Source organism: Amia ocellicauda, unplaced genomic scaffold, assembly GCF_036373705.1.
Source record: "Amia ocellicauda isolate fAmiCal2 unplaced genomic scaffold, fAmiCal2.hap1 HAP1_SCAFFOLD_32, whole genome shotgun sequence".
NCBI lineage: Eukaryota > Metazoa > Chordata > Actinopteri > Amiiformes > Amiidae > Amia > Amia ocellicauda.
Window position 1 is genome coordinate 49,063 of NW_027102887.1, and position 16,765 is coordinate 65,827.

Genomic DNA, 16,765 nt, shown 5'->3' on the forward strand with positions numbered 1-16,765 from the left:
CGATGAAGTTACCCAGGAGACGTAAAAGCTTGCAGCACCAGGTATTTCCAGGAGGTCTCACATTCAAGTACTGACCAGGTCCTGCCCCGTTTAGCTTCCGAGATCTGACGAGATCGGGCGCGTTCAGGATGGTGTGGCCGCAAGCCGAGACGCCTGGCTGCATGATGTCTCTTAAAGGCTGGCGGGTATTGACGGAACTGCCAGCAAAAAAAAAAAAGAAAAATAGAGGGAAAAATACCAGTGCAGCAAAGGCTGATAAAAGTAGCCGGGTACGTGTACAATTCCTCAATTATAACACCTCCAGACAGATAGAGAGTATTAAGAGCTACGATTAAGTTTCCCAGGAGACGTAAAAAGCTTGCAGCACCAGGTATTTCCTGGAGGTCTCCCATCCAAGTACTGACCAGGCCCTGCCCCGTTTAGCTTCCGAGATCTAACGAGATCAGGCGCGTTCAGGACAATGTGGCCGCAAGCCAAGAGGCCTGGCTGCATGATGTCTCTTAAAGGCTGGTGGGTATTGACGGAACTTCCAGCAAAAAAAAAAAAAAAAAAAAAGAAAAATAGAGGGAAAAATACCAGTGCAGCAAAGGGTGTTGAAAGTAGCCGGGTACGTGTACAATTCTTCAATTATATATTCTCCAGACAGAAAGAGAGTATTAAGAGCTACGATGAAGTTCCCCAGGAGACGTAAAAAGCTGGCAGCACCTGGTATTTCCAGACGATCTCCCATCCAAGTACTGACCAGGTCCTGTCCCGTTTAGTTTCCGAGATCTTCCGAGATCGGGCGCGTTCAGGACTGTGTGTCCGCAAGCCGAGAGGCCTGGTTGCATGATGTCTCTTAAAGGCTGGCGGATATTGACGGAACTTCCAGAAATAATAATAAAGAAAAAGAAAAATGGAGGGAAAAATATCAGTGCAGCAATGGGTGTTGAAAGTAACCGGGTACGTGTACAATACTTCAATTATATCTCCTCCAGACAGAAAGAGAGTATTAAGAGCTACGATAAACTTACCCAGCAGACGTAAAAAGCTTGCAGCACCTGGTATTTCCAGGAGGTCTCCAATCCAAGTACTGACCAGGCCCTGCCCCATTCAGTTTCCGAGATCTGACGAGATCGGGCGCGTTCAGGATGGTGTGGCCGCAAGCCGAGATCCTGGCTGCATGATGTCTCTTAAAGGCTGGCGGGTATTGACGGAACTGCCAGCAAAAAAAAAAAAGAGAAATGGAGGGAGAAATACCAGTGCAGCAAAGGGTGTTGAAAGTAGCCGGGTACGTGTACAATACTTGAATTATATCTCCTCCAGACAGAAAGAGAGTATTAAGAGCTACGATGAAGTTACCCAGGTGACGTAAAAAGCTTGCAGCACCTGGTATTTCTAGGAGGTCTCCCATCCAAGTACTGACCAGGCCCTGCCCCGTTTAGCTTCCGAGATCTGACGAGATCAGGCGCATTCAGGACGGTGTGGCCACAAGCCGAGAGGCCTGGCTGCATGATGTCTCTTAAAGGTTGGCGGGTATTGACGGAACTTCCAGCAAAAAAAAAAAAAAGAAAAATGGATGGAAAAATATCAGTGCAGCAAAGGGTGTTGACAGTAGCTGGGTACATGTACAATACTTCAATTATATCTCTTTCAGACAGATAGAGAGTATTAAGAGCTACGATGAAGTTACCCAGGAGTTGTAAAAGCTTGCAGCACCAGGTATTTCCAGGAGGTCTCACATTCAAGTACTGACCAGGTCCTGCCCCGTTTAGCTTCCGAGATCTGACGAGATCGGGCGCGTTCAGGATGGTGTGGCCGCAAGCCGAGACGCCTGGCTGCATGATGTCTCTTAAAGGCTGGCGGGTATTGACGGAACTGCCAGCAAAAAAAAAAAAAGAGAAATGGTGGTAAAAATATCAGTGCAGCAAAGGGTGTTGAAAGTAGCGAGGTACGTGTACAATTCTTCAATTATATCTCCTCCAGATTGAAAGAGAGTATTAAGAGCTACGATGAAGTTACACAGGAGACGTAAAAAGCTTATAGCACCTGGTATTTCCAGGAGGAAACCCATCCAAGTACTGACCAGGCCCTGCCCCGTTTGGCTTCCGAGATCTGACGAGATCGGGCGCGTTCAGGACGGTGTGGCCGCAAGCCAAGATGCCTGGCGGCATGATGTCTCTTAAAGGCTGGCGGGTATTGACGGAACAGCCAGCAAAAAAAAAAAAGAGAAATGGAGGGAAAAATATCAGTGCAGCTAAGGCTGTTGAAAGTAGCCGGGTACGTGTACAACTCTTCAATTATATCTCCTCCAGACAGAAAGAGAGAATTAAGAGCTACGATGAAGTTACCCAGGAGACGTAAAAAGTTTGCAGCACCTCGTATTTCCAGAAGGTCACCCATAAAAGTACTGACCAGGCCCTGCCCCGTTTAAATTCTGAGATCTGACGAGATCGGGCGCGTTCAGGACAGTGTGGCTGCAAGCCAAGAGGCCTGGCTGCATGATGTCTCTTAATGGCTGGCGGGTATTGACAGAACTTCCAGCAAAAAAAAAAAAAAAAAAAAAAAGAAAAAGAAGAATGGAGGGAAAAATATCAGTGCAGTAATGGGTTTTGAAAGTAGCCGGGTACGTGTACAATTCTTCAATTATATCTCCTACGGACAGAAAGAGAGTATTAAGAGCTACGATGAAGTTACCCAGGAGACGTAAAAAGCTTGCAGCACCTGGCATTTCTAGGAGGTCACCCATCCAAGTACTGACCAGGCCCTGCCCCGTTTAAATTCCAAGATCAGATGAGATCTGGGGCGTTCAGGACGGTGTGGCTGCAAGCCAAGAGGCCTGGCGGCATGATGTGTCTTAAAGGCTGGCGGGTATTGATGGAACTTCCAGCAAAAAACAAAAGAAAAAAGAAAAATGGAGGGAAAAATATCAGTGCAGCAAATGGTGTTGACAGTAGCTGGGTACGTGTACAATTCTTCAATTATATCTCCTCCAGACAGATAGAGAGTATTAAGAGCTACGATAAAGTTACCCAGGAGACGTAAAAGCTTGCAGCACCAGGTATTTCCAGGAGGTCTCACATTCAAGTACTGACCAGGTCCTGCCCCGTTTAGCTTCCGAGATCTGACGAGATCGGGCGCGTTCAGGACGGTGTGGCCGCAAGCCGAGATGTCTGGCTGCATGATGTTTCTTAAAGGCTGGCGGGTATTGACGGAACTGCCAGCAAAAAAAAAAAAGAAAAATAGAGGGAAATATACCAGTGCAGCAAAGGGTGTTGAAAGTAGCCGGGTACGTGTACAATTCTTCAATTATATCTCCTGGAGACAGAAAGAGAGTATTAAGAGCTACGATGAAGTTACCCAGGAGACGTAAAAGCTTGCAGCACCTGGTATTTCTAGGAGGTCTCCCATCCAAGTACTGACCAGGCCCTGCCCCGTTTAGCTTCCGAGATCTGACGAGATCGGGCGCATTCAGGACGGTGTGGCCGCAAGCCGAGAGGCCTGGCTACATGATGTCTCTTAATGGCTGGCGGGTATTGACGGAACTTCCAGCAAAAAAAAAAAAAAAAAAGAAAAAGAAAAATGGAGGGAAAAATATCAGTGCAGTAATGGGTTTTGAAAGTAGCCGGGTACGTGTACAATACTTCAATTATATCTCCTCCAGACAGATAGAGAGTATTAAGAGCTACGATAAAGTTACCCAGGAGACGTAAAAGCTTGCAGCACCAGGTATTTCCAGGAGGTCTCACATTCATGTACTGACCAGGTCCTGCCCCGTTTAGCTTCCGAGATCTGACGAGATCGGGCGCGTTCAGGATGGTGTGGCCGCAAGCCGAGATGCCTGGCTGCATGATGTCTCTTAAAGGCTGGCGGGTATTGACGGAACTGCCAGCAAAAAAAAAAAAGAAAAATAGAGGGAAATATACCAGTGCAGCAAAGGGTGTTGAAAGTAGCCGGGTACGTGTACAATTCTTCAATTATATCTCCTGGAGACAGAAAGAGAGTATTAAGAGCTACGATGAAGTTACCCAGGAGACGTAAAAAGCTTGCAGCACCTGGTATTTCTAGGAGGTCTCCCATCCAAGTACTGACGAGGCCCTGCCCCGTTTAGCTTCCGAGATCTGACGAGATCGGGCGCATTCAGGACGGTGTGGCCGCAAGCCGAGAGGCCTGGCTACATGATGTCTCTTAAAGGCTGGCGGATATTGACTGAACTTCCAGCAAAAAAATAAAATAAAAAGAAAAATGGAGGGAAAAATATCAGTGCAGCAAAGGGTGTTGAAAGTAGCCTAGTACGTGTACAATTCTTCAATTATATCTCCTCCAGACAGAAAGAGAGTATTAAGAGCTACGATGAAGTTACCCAGGAGACGTAAAAGGCTTGCAGCACCTGGTATTTCTCGGAGGTCTCCCATCCAAGTACTGACCAGGCCCTGCCCCGTTTAGCTTCCGAGATCTGACGAGATCGGGCGCGTTCAGGATGGTGTGGCCGCAAGCCGAGATGCCTGGCTGCATGATGTCTCTTAAAGGCTGGCGGGTATTGACGGAACTGCCAGCAAAAAAAAAAAGAAAAATAGAGGGAAATATACCAGTGCAGCAAAGGGTGTTGAAAGTAGCCGGGTACGTGTACAATTCTTCAATTATATCTCCTCCAGACAGAGAGAGAGTATTAAGAGCTACGATAAAGTTACCCAGGAGACGTAAAAGCTTGCAGCACTAGGTATTTCCAGGAGGTCTCTCATTCATGTACTGACCAGGTCCTGCCCCGTTTAGCTTCCGAGATCTGACGAGATCGGGCGCGTTCAGGATGGTGTGGCCGCAAACCGAGATGCCTGGCTGCATGATGTCTCTTAAAGGCTGGCGGGTACTGACGGAACTGCCAGCAAAAAAAAAAAGAAAAAAGAAAAATGGAGGGAAAAATATCAGTGCAGCAAAGGCTGTTGAAAGTAGCCGGGTACGTGTACAATACTTCAATTATATCTCCTCCAGACAGATAGAGAGTATTAAGAGCTACGATGAAGTTTCCCAGGAGACGTAAAAAGCTTGCAGCACCAGGTATTTCCAGGAGGTCTCCCATCCAAGTACTGACGAGGCCCTGCCCCGTTTGGCTTCCGAGATCTGACGAGATCGGGCGTGTTCAGGACGGTGTGGCCGCAAGCCAAGAGGCCGGGCTGCATGATGTCTCTTAAAGGCTAGCGGGTATTGACGGAACTTCCAGCAAAAAATAAAAAATAAATAAATAGAAAAATGGAGGGAAAAATATCAGTGCAGGACAGGGTGTTGAAAGTAGCCGGGTACATGTACAATTCTTCAATTATATCTCCTCCAGACTGAATGAGAGTATTAAGAGCTACGCTGAAGTTACCCAGGAGATGTAAAAAGCTTTCAGCACCTGGTATTTCCAGGAGGTCACCCATCCAATTACTGACCAGGTCCTGCCCCGTTTAGCTTCCAAGATCTGACGAGATCGGGCGAGTTCAGGATGGTGTGGCCGCAAGCCGAAAGTCCTGGCTGCATGATGTCTCTTAAAGGTTGGCGGGTATTGACGGAACTTCCAGCAAAAAAAAAAAAAAAAAATGGATGGAAAAATATCAGTGCAGCAAAGGGTGTTGACAGTAGCTGGGTACGTGTACAATACTTCAATTATATCTCCTCCAGACAGATAGAGAGTATTAAGAGCTATGATGAAGTTACCCAGGAGACGTAAAAAGCTTGCAGCACCTGGTATTTCTAGGAGGTCTCCCATCCAAGTACTGACCAGGCCCTGCCCCGTTTAGCTTCCGAGATCTGACGAGATCGGGAGCGTTCAGGATGGTGTGGCCGCAAGCCAAGATGCCTGGCTGCATGATGTCTCTTAAAGGCTGGCGGGTATTGACGGAACTGCCAGCAAAAAAAAAAAAGAAAAATAGAGGGAAAAATACCAGTGCAGCAAAGGGTGTTGAAAGTAGCCGGGTACGTGTACAATTCTTCAATTATATCTTCTCCAGACAGAAAGAGAGTATTAAGAGCTACGATGAAGTTCCCCAGGAGACGTAAAAGCTTGCAGCACCAGGTATTTCCAGGAGGTCTCACATTCATGTACTGACCAGGTCCTGCCCCGTTTAGCTTCCGAGATCTGACAAGATCGGGCACGTTCAGGACGGTGTGGCCGCAAGCCAAGATGTCTGGCTGCATGATGTCTCTTAAAGGCTGGCGGGTATTGACGGAACTGCCAGCAAAAAAAAAAAAGGAAAAATAGAGGGAAATATACCAGTGCAGCAAAGGGTGTTGAAAGTAGCCGGGTACGTGTACAATTCTTCAATTATATCTCCTGGAGACAGAAAGAGAGTATTAAGAGCTACGATGAAGTTACCCAGGAGACGTAAAAAGCTTGCAGCACCTGGTATTTCTAGGAGGTCTCCCATCCAAGTACTGACCAGGCCCTGCACCGTTTAGCTTCCGAGATCTGACGAGATCGGGTGCATTCAGGACGGTGTGGCCGCAAGCCGAGAGGCCTGGCTGCATTATGTCTCTTAAAGGTTGGCGGGTATTGACGGAACTTCCAGCAGAAAAAAAAAAAAAAAAGAAAAATGGATGGAAAAATATCAGTGCAGCAAAGGATGTTGACAGTAGCTGGGTACGTGTACAATACTTCAATTATATCTCCTCCAGACAGATAGAGAGTATTAAGAGCTACGATAAAGTTACCCAGGAGACGTAAAAGCTTGCAGCACCAGGTATTTCCAGGAGGTCTCACATTCATGTACTGACCAGGTCCTGCCCCGTTTAGCTTCCGAGATCTGACGAGATCGGGCACGTTCAGGATGGTGTGGCCGCAAGCCGAGATGCCTGGCTGCATGATGTCTCTTAAAGGTTGGCGGGTATTGACAGAACTTCAAGCAAAAAAAAAAAATAATAAAAAAAAAAAAATGGATGGAAAAATATCAGTGCAGCAAAGGGTGTTGACAGTAGCTGGGTACGTGTACAATACTTAAATTATATCTCCTCCGGACAGATAGAGAGTATTAAGAGCTACGATGAAGTTACCCAGGAGACGTAAAAGGCTTGCAGCACCTGGTATTGCTAGGAGGTCTCCCATCCAAGTACTGACCAGGCCCTGCCCCGTTTAGCTTCCGAGATCTGACGAGATCGGGCGCATTCAGGACGGTGTGGCCGCAAGCCGAGAGGCCTGGCTGCATTATGTCTCTTAAAGGTTGGCGGGTATTGACGGAACTTCCAGCAGAAAAAAAAAAAAAAAAGAAAAATGGATGGAAAAATATCAGTGCAGCAAAGGGTGTTGACAGTAGCTGGGTACGTGTACAATACTTCAATTATATCTCCATCCAGACAGATAGAGAGTATTAAGAGCTACGATAAAGTTACCCAGGAGACGTAAAAGCTTGCAGCACCAGGTATTTCCAGGAGGTCTCACATTCATGTACCGACCAGGTCCTGCTCCGTTTAGCTTCCCAGATCTGACGAGATCAGGCGAGTTCAGGATGGTGTGGCCGCAAGCCGAGACGCCTGGCTGCATGATGTCTCTTAAAGGTTGGCGGGTATTGACAGAACTTCAAGCAAAAAAAAAAAAAAAAAAAAAAAAAAAAAATCGATGGAAAAATATCAGTGCAGCAAAGGGTGTTGACAGTAGCTGGGTACGTGTACAATACTTAAATTATATCTCCTCCGGACAGATAGAGAGTATTAAGAGCTATGATGAAGTTACCCAGGAGACGTAAAAAGCTTGCAGCACCTGGTATTTCCAGGAGGTCACCCATCCAAGTACTGACCAGGCCCTGCCCCGTTAGCTTCCGAAATCTGATGAGATCGGGCGCGTTCAGGACGGTGTGGCCGCAAGCCAAGAGGCCTGGCTGCATGATGTCTCTTAAAGGCTGGCGGGTATTGACGGAACTTCCAGCAAAAAAAAAAAAAAAAAAATGGAAAATGGAGGGAAAAATATCAGTACAGCAAAGGCTGTTGAAAGTAGCCGGGTACGTGTACAATACTTCAATTATATCTCCTCCAGACAGATAGAGAGTATTAAGAGCTACGATGAAGTTTCCCAGGAGACGTAAAAAGCTTGCAGCACCAGGTATTTCCAGGAGGTCTCCCATCCAAGTACTGACGAGGCCCTGCCCCGTTTAGCTTCCGAGATCTGACGAGATCGGGCGTGTTCAGGACGGTGTGGCCGCAAGCCAAGAGGCCGGGCTGCATGATGTCTCTTAAAGCCTGGCGGGTATTGACGGAACTTCCAGCAAAAAATAAAAAATAAATAAATAGAAAAATGGAGGGAAAAATATCAGTGCAGAACAGGGTGTTGAAAGTAGCCGGGTACATGTACAATTCTTCAATTATATCTCCTCCAGACTGAATGAGAGTATTAAGAGCTACGCTGAAGTTACCCAGGAGATGTAAAAAGCTTTCAGCACCTGGTATTTCCAGGAGGTCACCCATCCAATTACTGACCAGACCCTGCCCAGTTTTTCTTCCGAGATCTGACGAGATTTTGCATCTTCAGGACGGTGTGGCCTCAAGCCAAGAGGCCTGGCTGCATGATGTCTCTTAAAGGCTGGAGGGTATTGATGGAACTTCCAGCAAGAAACAAAAGAAAAAAGAAAAATGGAGGGAAAAATATCAGTGCAGCAAAGCGTGTTGAAGGTAGCCGGGTACGTGTACAATTCTTCAATTATATCTCCTCCAGACAGATAGAGAGTATTAAGAGCTACGATAAAGTTACCCAGGAGACGTAAAAGCTTGCAGCACCAGGTATTTCCAGGAGGTCTCACATTCAAGTACTGAACAGGTCCTGCCCCGTTTAGCTTCCGAGATCTGACGAGATCGGGCGCGTTCAGGACGGTGTGGCCGCAAGCCGAGATGTCTGGCTGCATGACGTCTCTTAAAGGCTGGCGGGTATTGACGGAATTTCCAGCAAAAAAAAAAAAAAAAAAAATAGAAAAATGGAGGGAAAAATATCAGTGCAGGAAAGGGTATTGACAGTAGCTGGGTACGTGTACAATTCTTCAATTATATCTCCTCCAGACAGAAAGAGAGAATTAAGAGCTATGATAAAGTTACCCAGGAGACGTAAAAGCTTGCAGCACCAGGTATTTCCAGGAGGTCTCCCATCCAAGTACTGACCAGGTCCTGCCCCGTTTAGCTTCCGAGATCTTACGAGATCGGGCACGTTCAGGACGGTGTGGCCGCAAGACAAGAGGCCTGGCTGCATGATGTCTCTTAAAGGTTGGCGGGTATTGACGGAACTGCCAGCAAAAAAAAAAAGAAAAATAGAGGGAAATATACCAGTGCAGCAAAGGGTGTTGAAAGTAGCCGGGTACGTGTACAATTCTTCAATTATATCTCCTGGAGACAGAAAGAGAGTATTAAGAGCTACGATGAAGTTACCCAGGAGACGTAAAAAGCTTGCAGCACCTGGTATTTCTAGGAGGTCTCCCATCCAAGTACTGACCAGGCCCTGCCCCGTTTAGCTTCCGAGATCTGACGAGATCGGGCGCATTCAGGACGGTGTGGCCACAAGCCGAAAGGCCTGGCTACATGATGTCTCTTAAAGGTTGGCGGGTATTGACGGAACTTCCAGCAAAAAAAAAAAAAAAAAAAAGAAAAAAGAAAAATGGATGGAAAAATATCAGTGCAGCAAAGGGTGTTGACAGTAGCTGGATACGTGTACAATACTTCAATTATATCTCCTGGAGACAGAAAGAGAGTATTAAGAGCTACGATGAAGTTACCCAGGAGACGTAAAAAGCTTGCAGCACCTGGTATTTCTAGGAGGTCTCCCATCCAAGTACTGACCAGGCCCTGCCCCGTTTAGCTTCCCGAGATCTGACAAGATCGGGCGCGTTCAGGATGGTGTGGCCGCAAGCCAAGATGCCTGGCTGCATGATGTCTCTTAAAGGCTGGCGGGTATTGACGGAACTGCCAGCAAAAAAAAAAAGAAAAATAGAGGGAAATATACCAGTGCAGCAAAGGGTGTTGAAAGTAGCCGGGTACGTGTACAATTCTTCAATTATATCTCCTGGAGACAGAAAGAGAGTATTAAGAGCTACGATGAAGTTACCCAGGAGACGTAAAAAGCTTGCAGCACCTGGTATTTCTAGGAGGTCTCCCATCCAAGTACTGACCAGGCCCTGCCCCGTTTAGCTTCCGAGATCTGACGAGATCGGGCGCATTCAGGACGGTGTGGCCACAAGCCGAAAGGCCTGGCTACATGATGTCTCTTAAAGGTTGGCGGGTATTGACGGAACTTCCAGCAAAAAAAAAAAAAAAAAAAAAAAAAAAAGAAAAATGGATGGAAAAATATCAGTGCAGCAAAGGGTATTGACAGTAGCTGGGTACGTGTACAATTCTTCAATTATATCTCCTCCAGACAGAAAGAGAGAATTAAGAGCTACGATAAAGTTACCCAGGAGACGTAAAAGCTTGCAGCACCAGGTATTTCCAGGAGGTCTCCCATCCAAGTACTGACCAGGTCCTGCCCCGTTTAGCTTCCGAGATCTTACGAGATCGGGCACGTTCAGGACGGTGTGGCCGCAAGCCAAGAGGCCTGGCTGCATGATGTCTCTTAAAGGTTGGCGGGTATTGACGGAACTTCCAGCAAAAAAAAAAAAAAAAAAAAGAAAAAAGAAAAATGGATGGAAAAATATCAGTGCAGCAAAGGGTGTTGACAGTAGCTGGATACGTGTACAATACTTCAATTATATCTCCTCCAGACAGAGAGAGAGTATTAAGAGCTACGATAAAGTTACCCAGGAGACGTAAAAGCTTGCAGCACTAGGTATTTCCAGGAGGTCTCACTTTCATGTACTGACCAGGTCCTGCCCCGTTTAGCTTCCGAGATCTGACGAGATCGGGCGCGTTCAGGATGGTGTGGCCGCAAGCCGAGATGCCTGGCTGCATGATGTCTCTTAAAGGCTGGCGGGTATTGACGGAACTGCCAGCAAAAAAAAAAAAGAAAAATAGAGGGAAATATACCAGTGCAGCAAAGGGTGTTGAAAGTAGCCGGGTACGTGTACAATTCTTCAATTATATCTCCTGGAGACAGAAAGAGTGTATTAAGAGTTACGATGAAGTTACCCAGGAGACGTAAAAAGCTTGCAGCACCTGGTATTTCTAGGAGGTCTCCCATCCAAGTACTGACCAGGCCCTGCCCCGTTTAGCTTCCGAGATCTGACAAGATCGGGCGCGTTCAGGATGGTGTGGCCGCAAGCCGAGATGCCTGGCTGCATGATGTCTCTTAAAGGCTGGCGGGTATTGACGGAACTGCCAGCAAAAAAAAAAAGAAAAATAGAGGGAAATATACCAGTGCAGCAAAGGGTGTTGAAAGTAGCCGGGTACGTGTACAATTCTTCAATTATATCTCCTGGAGACAGAAAGAGAGTATTAAGAGCTACGATGAAGTTACCCAGGAGACGTAAAAAGCTTGCAGCACCTGGTATTTCTAGGAGGTCTCCCATCCAAGTACTGACCAGGCCCTGCCCCGTTTAGCTTCCGAGATCTGACGAGATCGGGCGCATTCAGGACGGTGTGGCCACAAGCCGAAAGGCCTGGCTGCATGATGTCTCTTAAAGGTTGGCGGGTATTGACGGAACTTCCAGCAAAAAAAAAAAAGAAAAAAAGAAAAAAGAAAAATGAATGGAAAAATATCAGTGCAGCAAAGGGTGTTGACAGTAGCTGGATACGTGTACAATACTTCAATTATATCTCCTCCAGACAGAGAGAGAGTATTAAGAGCTACGATAAAGTTTCCCAGGAGACGTAAAAGCTTGCAGCACTAGGTATTTCCAGGAGGTCTCACTATCATGTACTGACCAGGTCCTGCCCCGTTTAGCTTCCGAGATCTGACGAGATCGGGCGCGTTCAGGATGATGTGGCCGCAAGCCGAGATGCCTGGCTGCATGATGTCTCTTAAAGGCTGGCGGGTATTGACGGAACTGCCAGCAAAAAAAAAAAAGAAAAATAGAGGGAAATATACCAGTGCAGCAAAGGGTGTTGAAAGTAGCCGGGTACGTGTACAATTCTTCAATTATATCTCCTGGAGACAGAAAGAGAGTATTAAGAGCTACGATGAAGTTACCCAAGAGACGTAAAAAGCTTGCAGCACCTGGTATTTCTAGGAGGTCTCCCATCCAAGTACTGACCAGGCCCTGCCCCATTTAGTTTCCGAGATCTGACGAGATCGGGCGCGTTCAGGATGGTGTGGCCGCAAGCCGAGATGCCTGGCTGCATGATGTCTCTTAAAGGCTGGCGGGTATTGACGGAACTGCCAGCAAAAAAAAAAAGAAAAATAGAGGGAAATATACCAGTGCAGCAAAGGGTGTTGAAAGTAGCCGGGTACGTGTACAATTCTTCAATTATATCTCCTGGAGACAGAAAGAGAGTATTAAGAGCTATGATGAAGTTACCCAGGAGACGTAAAAAGCTTGCAGCACCTGGTATTTCTAGGAGGTCTCCCATCCAAGTACTGACCAGGCCCTGCCCCGTTTAGCTTCCGAGATCTGACGAGATCGGGCGCATTCAGGACGGTGTGGCCACAAGCCGAAAGGCCTGGCTGCATGATGTCTCTTAAAGGTTGGCGGGTATTGACGGAACTTCCAGCAAAAAAAAAAAAGAAAAAAAGAAAAAAGAAAAATGGATGGAAAAATATCAGTGCAGCAAAGGGTGTTGACAGTAGCTGGATACGTGTACAATACTTCAATTATATCTCCTCCAGACAGAGAGAGAGTATTAAGAGCTACGATAAAGTTACCCAGGAGACGTAAAAGCATGCAGCACTAGGTATTTCCAGGAGGTATCACTTTCATGTACTGACCAGGTCCTGCCCCGTTTAGCTTCCGAGATCTGACGAGATCGGGCGCGTTCAGGATGGTGTGGCCGCAAGCCGAGATGCCTGGCTGCATGATGTCTCTTAAAGGCTGGCGGGTATTGACGGAATTTCCAGCAAAAAAAAAAAAAAAAAATTGAAAAATGGAGGTAAAAATATCAGTGCAGGAAAGGGTGTTGAAAGTAGCCGGGTACGTGTACAATTCTTCAATTATATCTCCTGGAGACAGAAAGAGAGTATTAAGAGCTACGATGAAGTTACCCAGGAGACGTAAAAAGCTTGCAGCACCTGGTATTTCTAGGAGGTCTCCCATCCAAGTACTGACCAGGCCCTGCCCCGTTTAGCTTCCAAGATCTGACGAGATCGGGCGCGTTCAGGACGGTGTGGCCACAAGCCGAAAGGCCTGGCTGCATGATGTCTCTTAAAGGTTGGCGGGTATTGACGGAACTTCCAGCAAAAAAAAAATGGATAAAGAAAAATGGAGGGAAAAATATCAGTGCAGCAATGGGTGTTGAAAGTAGCCGGGTACGTGTACAATACTTCAATTATATCTCCTCCAGACAGAAAGAGAGTATTAAGAGCTACGATGAACTCACCTAAAGGATTATTAGGAACACCATACTAATACTGTGTTTGACCCCCTTTCGCCTTCAGAACTGCTTTAATTCTACGTGGCATTGCTTCAACAAGGTGCTGAAAGCATTCTTTAGAAATGTTGGCCCATATTGATAGGATAGCATCTTGCAGTTGATGGAGATTTGTGGGATGCACATCCAGGGCACGAAGCTCCCGTTCCACCACATCCCAAAGATGCTCCATTGGGTTGAGATCTGGTGACTGTGGGGGCCAGTTTAGTACAGTGAACTCATTGTCATGTTCAAGAAACCAATTTGAAATGATTCGACCTTTGTGACATGGTGCATTATCCTGCTGGAAGTAGCCATCAGAGGATGGGTACATGGTGGTCAAAAAGGGATGGACATGGTCAGAAACAATGCTCAGGTAGGCCGTAGCATTTAAACGATGCCCAATTGGTACTAAGGGGCCTAAAGTGTGCCAAGAAGACATCCCCCACACCATTACACCACCACCACCAGCCTGCACAGTGGTAACAAGACATGATGGATCCATGTTCTCATTCTGTTTACGCCAAATTCTGACTCTACCATCTGAATGTCTCACCTCTTTTTCCTATTTGTAGTGGAGATGAGTGGTACCCGGTGGGGTCTTCTGCTGTTGTAGCCCATCCGCCTCAAGGTTGTACGTGTTGTGGCTTCACAAATGCTTTGCTGCATACCTCGTTTGTAACTAGTGGTTATTTCAGTCAAAGTTGCTCTTCTATCAGCTTGAATCAGTCGGCCCATTCTCCTCTGACCTCTTGCATCAACAAGGCATTTTCGCCCACAGGACTGCCGCATACTGGATGTTTTTCCCTTTTCACACCATTCTTTGTAAACCCTAGAAATGGTTGTGCGTGAAAATCCCAGTAACTGAGCAGATTGTGAAATACTCAGACCGGCCCGTCTGGCACCAACAACCATGCCAAGCTCAAAATTGCTTAAATCACCTTTCATTCCCATTCAGACATTCAGTTTGGAGTTCAGGAGATTGTCTTGACCAGGACCACACCCCTAAATGCATTGAAGCAACTGCCATGTGATTGGTTGATTAGATAATTGCATTAATGAGAAATTGAACAGGTGTTCCTAATAATCCTTTAGGTGAGTGTATATGTATGTATGTGTATGTATGTCCAATTGCTTTGACAATACAAATGAAATGAATTGAGAGAGAGAGAGAGAGAGAGAGAGAGAGAGGGAGAGAGAGAGAGGAATATGAGCTCCTAAAAAACATTTGTTTTTATACATAAGCGGATTTAATTTGTGATTTACAAATGAATATATAGCACTATAAACATACACAGAAGACATGGAATAGAAATCCAGAAGAAAAAGTATTCAAAAAATAATAATTTTAAGAGAAACACAAAAAGAAGAAAGCAGAGAGACAGTTCAGGAAGAAAAGTCAGAAAAGAAAAGCTGAAGACAAGAATTGGAGGTAAGAGACAAATAATTAAACAAAAAAATATGTATTAATAAAATAAATAAGCATTCTCAGTAGTTGACTCAGCCAATGAAAATGCAGAGCTCCGATTTGAATAGAGTGACAGTAGGAGAGAGCCCAACTGCCACTGAGACTGATAGAAATCTATCGAACAGCAGTCTGACTGCAGAGCTGCCTTTTGAAATCCGATACCCTGAAGACATTCGCTCTGCACAGGCTAAGAAGGACTACAAACAAGCTGTGATGAGAGCATCTCCTGAGACCCTCATCCTAGACTACACCGGTAAAGGAGAAAACAGGGTCAAGAACAATCTACTGTTCTACACCGCCTTTCACAAAACCCTGTGCCAGACATACCCCAATAACAACAAGAGGGGCATTAGCAGAGGCAGGCAGATCTCAGTGCTGGTAGAGAAAGACACAGACAGTGTGATGCTCACTTTTAATGTATACCACAACGGGACCATCATGGTGCAGGGCAGCGAGAGCAGCCTGGACCAATTAGCTCTCGGCTTCCACACCTCAAAGCAGCAGACTGAGGTAGAGAAACAAGAGCCAGAGCCGGCCACCCTGCAGTCTGCCCCCAGCCACACGGAGCCAGACAGTGCCCCATCTCCCACAGACTGCCCCCCTGTCTCCCCAAAACTCTCTAGCAACATTAAAACACTAAAGGAATGCCTATCAGTGCTGGAGCTGGAGTTTGCGGAGTTCAGGGAGCAGACCTTGAGCACCCTGGCCCAGACCTCCTTGTGTGATCAGCTCCGGGATGAGATGCACAGACTAAAGATGCAGCACAAGGCTGAGATCCATGAGCTGAGAGCAGCAGTGAGAGACCTGGAGGAGCAGAGCCAAACCCTGAGGACGGAGCTGCGCAGAGCGAGGGAGGAGCTGACCTGGACACCCCAGCACAGCTAGCTGAGGAGCCTGCAGAGCCAGCTGGAGGAGCTAAGAGAGGAGCTACACATCACTGGAGCACAGAGACTGCACTGCACTGACCCCACAACACCTCCAACCCCTGACGCACCCACTGATCCACCCACACTCCCCACCACTCCTGACACACCCACTATCACCAGACCTGCCACTAATACACAACCCCCTGAAACGCCACTCCCCCAAAACACACCCGCTGCCCCCACCACTCCCGACGCAAACCCGGAGTGGCAGGTCAACGCAGAGGTGGTCATTCTGAGCGAATCCAATGGGAAGTTCCTGGTTGAGAGGCGCCTCTTCCCTGGGCGAAAAGTGAAAAAGCTTTGGTGCTCCACAGCACAGAGAGCCCTGGAGCTGCTCTCCAAGAGGAGGCTTTGCCAAGTCAAACACATCCTCATCCACACCGGCACTAACGACCTGAGTGCCCGCAGGGGCGATGTGGCCTCAGCCCTGAGACAGGTAGCAACGAAAGCCACAGAGGAATTCCCAACTGCCAAAATTTCCATCTCCACACTGCTGCCCCGCACAGACGTGCCCCTGCACATCATCCAGGCCATCAACGCAGAAGTGTCCCGAAGATGTGCCCTCCTCCCCAACGTCCACCTGGCACACCACTGAGACATCCAGCCACATCACCTGTATGACCACGTCCACCTCAACAAGACGGGTGTGAGGATCATCTCAAAGGTCCTCAAGGACACAACCCTGGGCCGAAACCCCACACACCCCCACCTCGAGACCAGGAGCAAACCCCCCAGCCCCCGGCCACATCCCCAGCCACCGGCTCCACCCCAGCCCCAGCCCCTGAGACCCCGCGGCCCCATTCCCCACCCCCCCATCCCCAGAGGGCCCGTCCAGCACAGCAGAGCGGACAGCCGGGGACCAGCACAGCCACACAGCCACGCAGCAGCGGCTTCCAGAGCCTGGAGGCCCGATGCTGCCCAGCTGGCCCAGATAAGGCAACTCCTCAGTGTC

At 47.4% G+C, this 16,765-nt stretch overlaps 15 non-coding genes and 23 pseudogenes across 15 annotated transcripts; all 38 read right to left on the minus strand.

The window, feature by feature from the left end:
* Positions 1-26: 26 nt before the first annotated feature.
* On the minus strand, positions 27-145 carry LOC136730691 (uncharacterized; annotated as a pseudogene).
* A 210-nt stretch (positions 146-355) lies between these two features.
* On the minus strand, positions 356-474 carry LOC136730771 (uncharacterized; annotated as a pseudogene).
* A 219-nt stretch (positions 475-693) lies between these two features.
* On the minus strand, positions 694-812 carry LOC136730523 (uncharacterized; annotated as a pseudogene).
* A 216-nt stretch (positions 813-1,028) lies between these two features.
* Positions 1,029-1,147, minus strand: LOC136730947 (uncharacterized; annotated as a pseudogene).
* Positions 1,148-1,356: 209 nt separating this feature from the next.
* Positions 1,357-1,475, minus strand: LOC136730596 (5S ribosomal RNA). The gene has a single exon (XR_010809390.1). It is a non-coding gene; the product is annotated as a 5S ribosomal RNA (ribosomal RNA).
* A 211-nt stretch (positions 1,476-1,686) lies between these two features.
* LOC136730692 (uncharacterized) lies at positions 1,687-1,805 on the minus strand (annotated as a pseudogene).
* Positions 1,806-2,016: 211 nt separating this feature from the next.
* LOC136730815 (uncharacterized) lies at positions 2,017-2,135 on the minus strand (annotated as a pseudogene).
* A 210-nt stretch (positions 2,136-2,345) lies between these two features.
* LOC136730455 (uncharacterized) lies at positions 2,346-2,464 on the minus strand (annotated as a pseudogene).
* Positions 2,465-2,691: 227 nt separating this feature from the next.
* Positions 2,692-2,810, minus strand: LOC136730907 (uncharacterized; annotated as a pseudogene).
* A 215-nt stretch (positions 2,811-3,025) lies between these two features.
* On the minus strand, positions 3,026-3,144 carry LOC136730717 (uncharacterized; annotated as a pseudogene).
* Positions 3,145-3,353: 209 nt separating this feature from the next.
* Positions 3,354-3,472, minus strand: LOC136730629 (5S ribosomal RNA). Its single transcript, XR_010809422.1, has one exon. It is a non-coding gene; the product is annotated as a 5S ribosomal RNA (ribosomal RNA).
* A 221-nt stretch (positions 3,473-3,693) lies between these two features.
* On the minus strand, positions 3,694-3,812 carry LOC136730828 (uncharacterized; annotated as a pseudogene).
* Positions 3,813-4,022: 210 nt separating this feature from the next.
* Positions 4,023-4,141, minus strand: LOC136730654 (uncharacterized; annotated as a pseudogene).
* Positions 4,142-4,357: 216 nt separating this feature from the next.
* LOC136730563 (5S ribosomal RNA) lies at positions 4,358-4,476 on the minus strand. Its single transcript, XR_010809357.1, has one exon. It is a non-coding gene; the product is annotated as a 5S ribosomal RNA (ribosomal RNA).
* A 208-nt stretch (positions 4,477-4,684) lies between these two features.
* Positions 4,685-4,803, minus strand: LOC136730969 (uncharacterized; annotated as a pseudogene).
* A 216-nt stretch (positions 4,804-5,019) lies between these two features.
* Positions 5,020-5,138, minus strand: LOC136730711 (uncharacterized; annotated as a pseudogene).
* Positions 5,139-5,359: 221 nt separating this feature from the next.
* On the minus strand, positions 5,360-5,478 carry LOC136730872 (uncharacterized; annotated as a pseudogene).
* A 210-nt stretch (positions 5,479-5,688) lies between these two features.
* On the minus strand, positions 5,689-5,807 carry LOC136730699 (5S ribosomal RNA). Its single transcript, XR_010809445.1, has one exon. It is a non-coding gene; the product is annotated as a 5S ribosomal RNA (ribosomal RNA).
* A 209-nt stretch (positions 5,808-6,016) lies between these two features.
* LOC136730995 (uncharacterized) lies at positions 6,017-6,135 on the minus strand (annotated as a pseudogene).
* Positions 6,136-6,346: 211 nt separating this feature from the next.
* On the minus strand, positions 6,347-6,465 carry LOC136730567 (5S ribosomal RNA). Its single transcript, XR_010809361.1, has one exon. It is a non-coding gene; the product is annotated as a 5S ribosomal RNA (ribosomal RNA).
* A 215-nt stretch (positions 6,466-6,680) lies between these two features.
* LOC136730903 (uncharacterized) lies at positions 6,681-6,799 on the minus strand (annotated as a pseudogene).
* A 221-nt stretch (positions 6,800-7,020) lies between these two features.
* LOC136730473 (5S ribosomal RNA) lies at positions 7,021-7,139 on the minus strand. Its single transcript, XR_010809320.1, has one exon. It is a non-coding gene; the product is annotated as a 5S ribosomal RNA (ribosomal RNA).
* Positions 7,140-7,696: 557 nt separating this feature from the next.
* Positions 7,697-7,814, minus strand: LOC136730635 (5S ribosomal RNA). Its single transcript, XR_010809428.1, has one exon. It is a non-coding gene; the product is annotated as a 5S ribosomal RNA (ribosomal RNA).
* A 218-nt stretch (positions 7,815-8,032) lies between these two features.
* Positions 8,033-8,151, minus strand: LOC136730624 (5S ribosomal RNA). Its single transcript, XR_010809417.1, has one exon. It is a non-coding gene; the product is annotated as a 5S ribosomal RNA (ribosomal RNA).
* A 555-nt stretch (positions 8,152-8,706) lies between these two features.
* Positions 8,707-8,825, minus strand: LOC136730802 (uncharacterized; annotated as a pseudogene).
* A 219-nt stretch (positions 8,826-9,044) lies between these two features.
* On the minus strand, positions 9,045-9,163 carry LOC136730675 (uncharacterized; annotated as a pseudogene).
* A 209-nt stretch (positions 9,164-9,372) lies between these two features.
* LOC136730803 (5S ribosomal RNA) lies at positions 9,373-9,491 on the minus strand. The gene has a single exon (XR_010809456.1). It is a non-coding gene; the product is annotated as a 5S ribosomal RNA (ribosomal RNA).
* Positions 9,492-9,716: 225 nt separating this feature from the next.
* LOC136730787 (uncharacterized) lies at positions 9,717-9,836 on the minus strand (annotated as a pseudogene).
* Positions 9,837-10,045: 209 nt separating this feature from the next.
* On the minus strand, positions 10,046-10,164 carry LOC136730814 (5S ribosomal RNA). The gene has a single exon (XR_010809457.1). It is a non-coding gene; the product is annotated as a 5S ribosomal RNA (ribosomal RNA).
* Positions 10,165-10,389: 225 nt separating this feature from the next.
* On the minus strand, positions 10,390-10,508 carry LOC136730602 (5S ribosomal RNA). Its single transcript, XR_010809396.1, has one exon. It is a non-coding gene; the product is annotated as a 5S ribosomal RNA (ribosomal RNA).
* A 224-nt stretch (positions 10,509-10,732) lies between these two features.
* On the minus strand, positions 10,733-10,851 carry LOC136731031 (uncharacterized; annotated as a pseudogene).
* Positions 10,852-11,061: 210 nt separating this feature from the next.
* LOC136730593 (5S ribosomal RNA) lies at positions 11,062-11,180 on the minus strand. The gene has a single exon (XR_010809387.1). It is a non-coding gene; the product is annotated as a 5S ribosomal RNA (ribosomal RNA).
* A 209-nt stretch (positions 11,181-11,389) lies between these two features.
* LOC136730826 (5S ribosomal RNA) lies at positions 11,390-11,508 on the minus strand. Its single transcript, XR_010809458.1, has one exon. It is a non-coding gene; the product is annotated as a 5S ribosomal RNA (ribosomal RNA).
* Positions 11,509-11,732: 224 nt separating this feature from the next.
* Positions 11,733-11,851, minus strand: LOC136730488 (uncharacterized; annotated as a pseudogene).
* A 210-nt stretch (positions 11,852-12,061) lies between these two features.
* On the minus strand, positions 12,062-12,180 carry LOC136730677 (uncharacterized; annotated as a pseudogene).
* Positions 12,181-12,389: 209 nt separating this feature from the next.
* Positions 12,390-12,508, minus strand: LOC136730838 (5S ribosomal RNA). The gene has a single exon (XR_010809459.1). It is a non-coding gene; the product is annotated as a 5S ribosomal RNA (ribosomal RNA).
* A 224-nt stretch (positions 12,509-12,732) lies between these two features.
* Positions 12,733-12,851, minus strand: LOC136730492 (uncharacterized; annotated as a pseudogene).
* A 218-nt stretch (positions 12,852-13,069) lies between these two features.
* On the minus strand, positions 13,070-13,188 carry LOC136730622 (5S ribosomal RNA). Its single transcript, XR_010809415.1, has one exon. It is a non-coding gene; the product is annotated as a 5S ribosomal RNA (ribosomal RNA).
* Between the last annotated feature and the right edge of the window lie 3,577 nt (positions 13,189-16,765).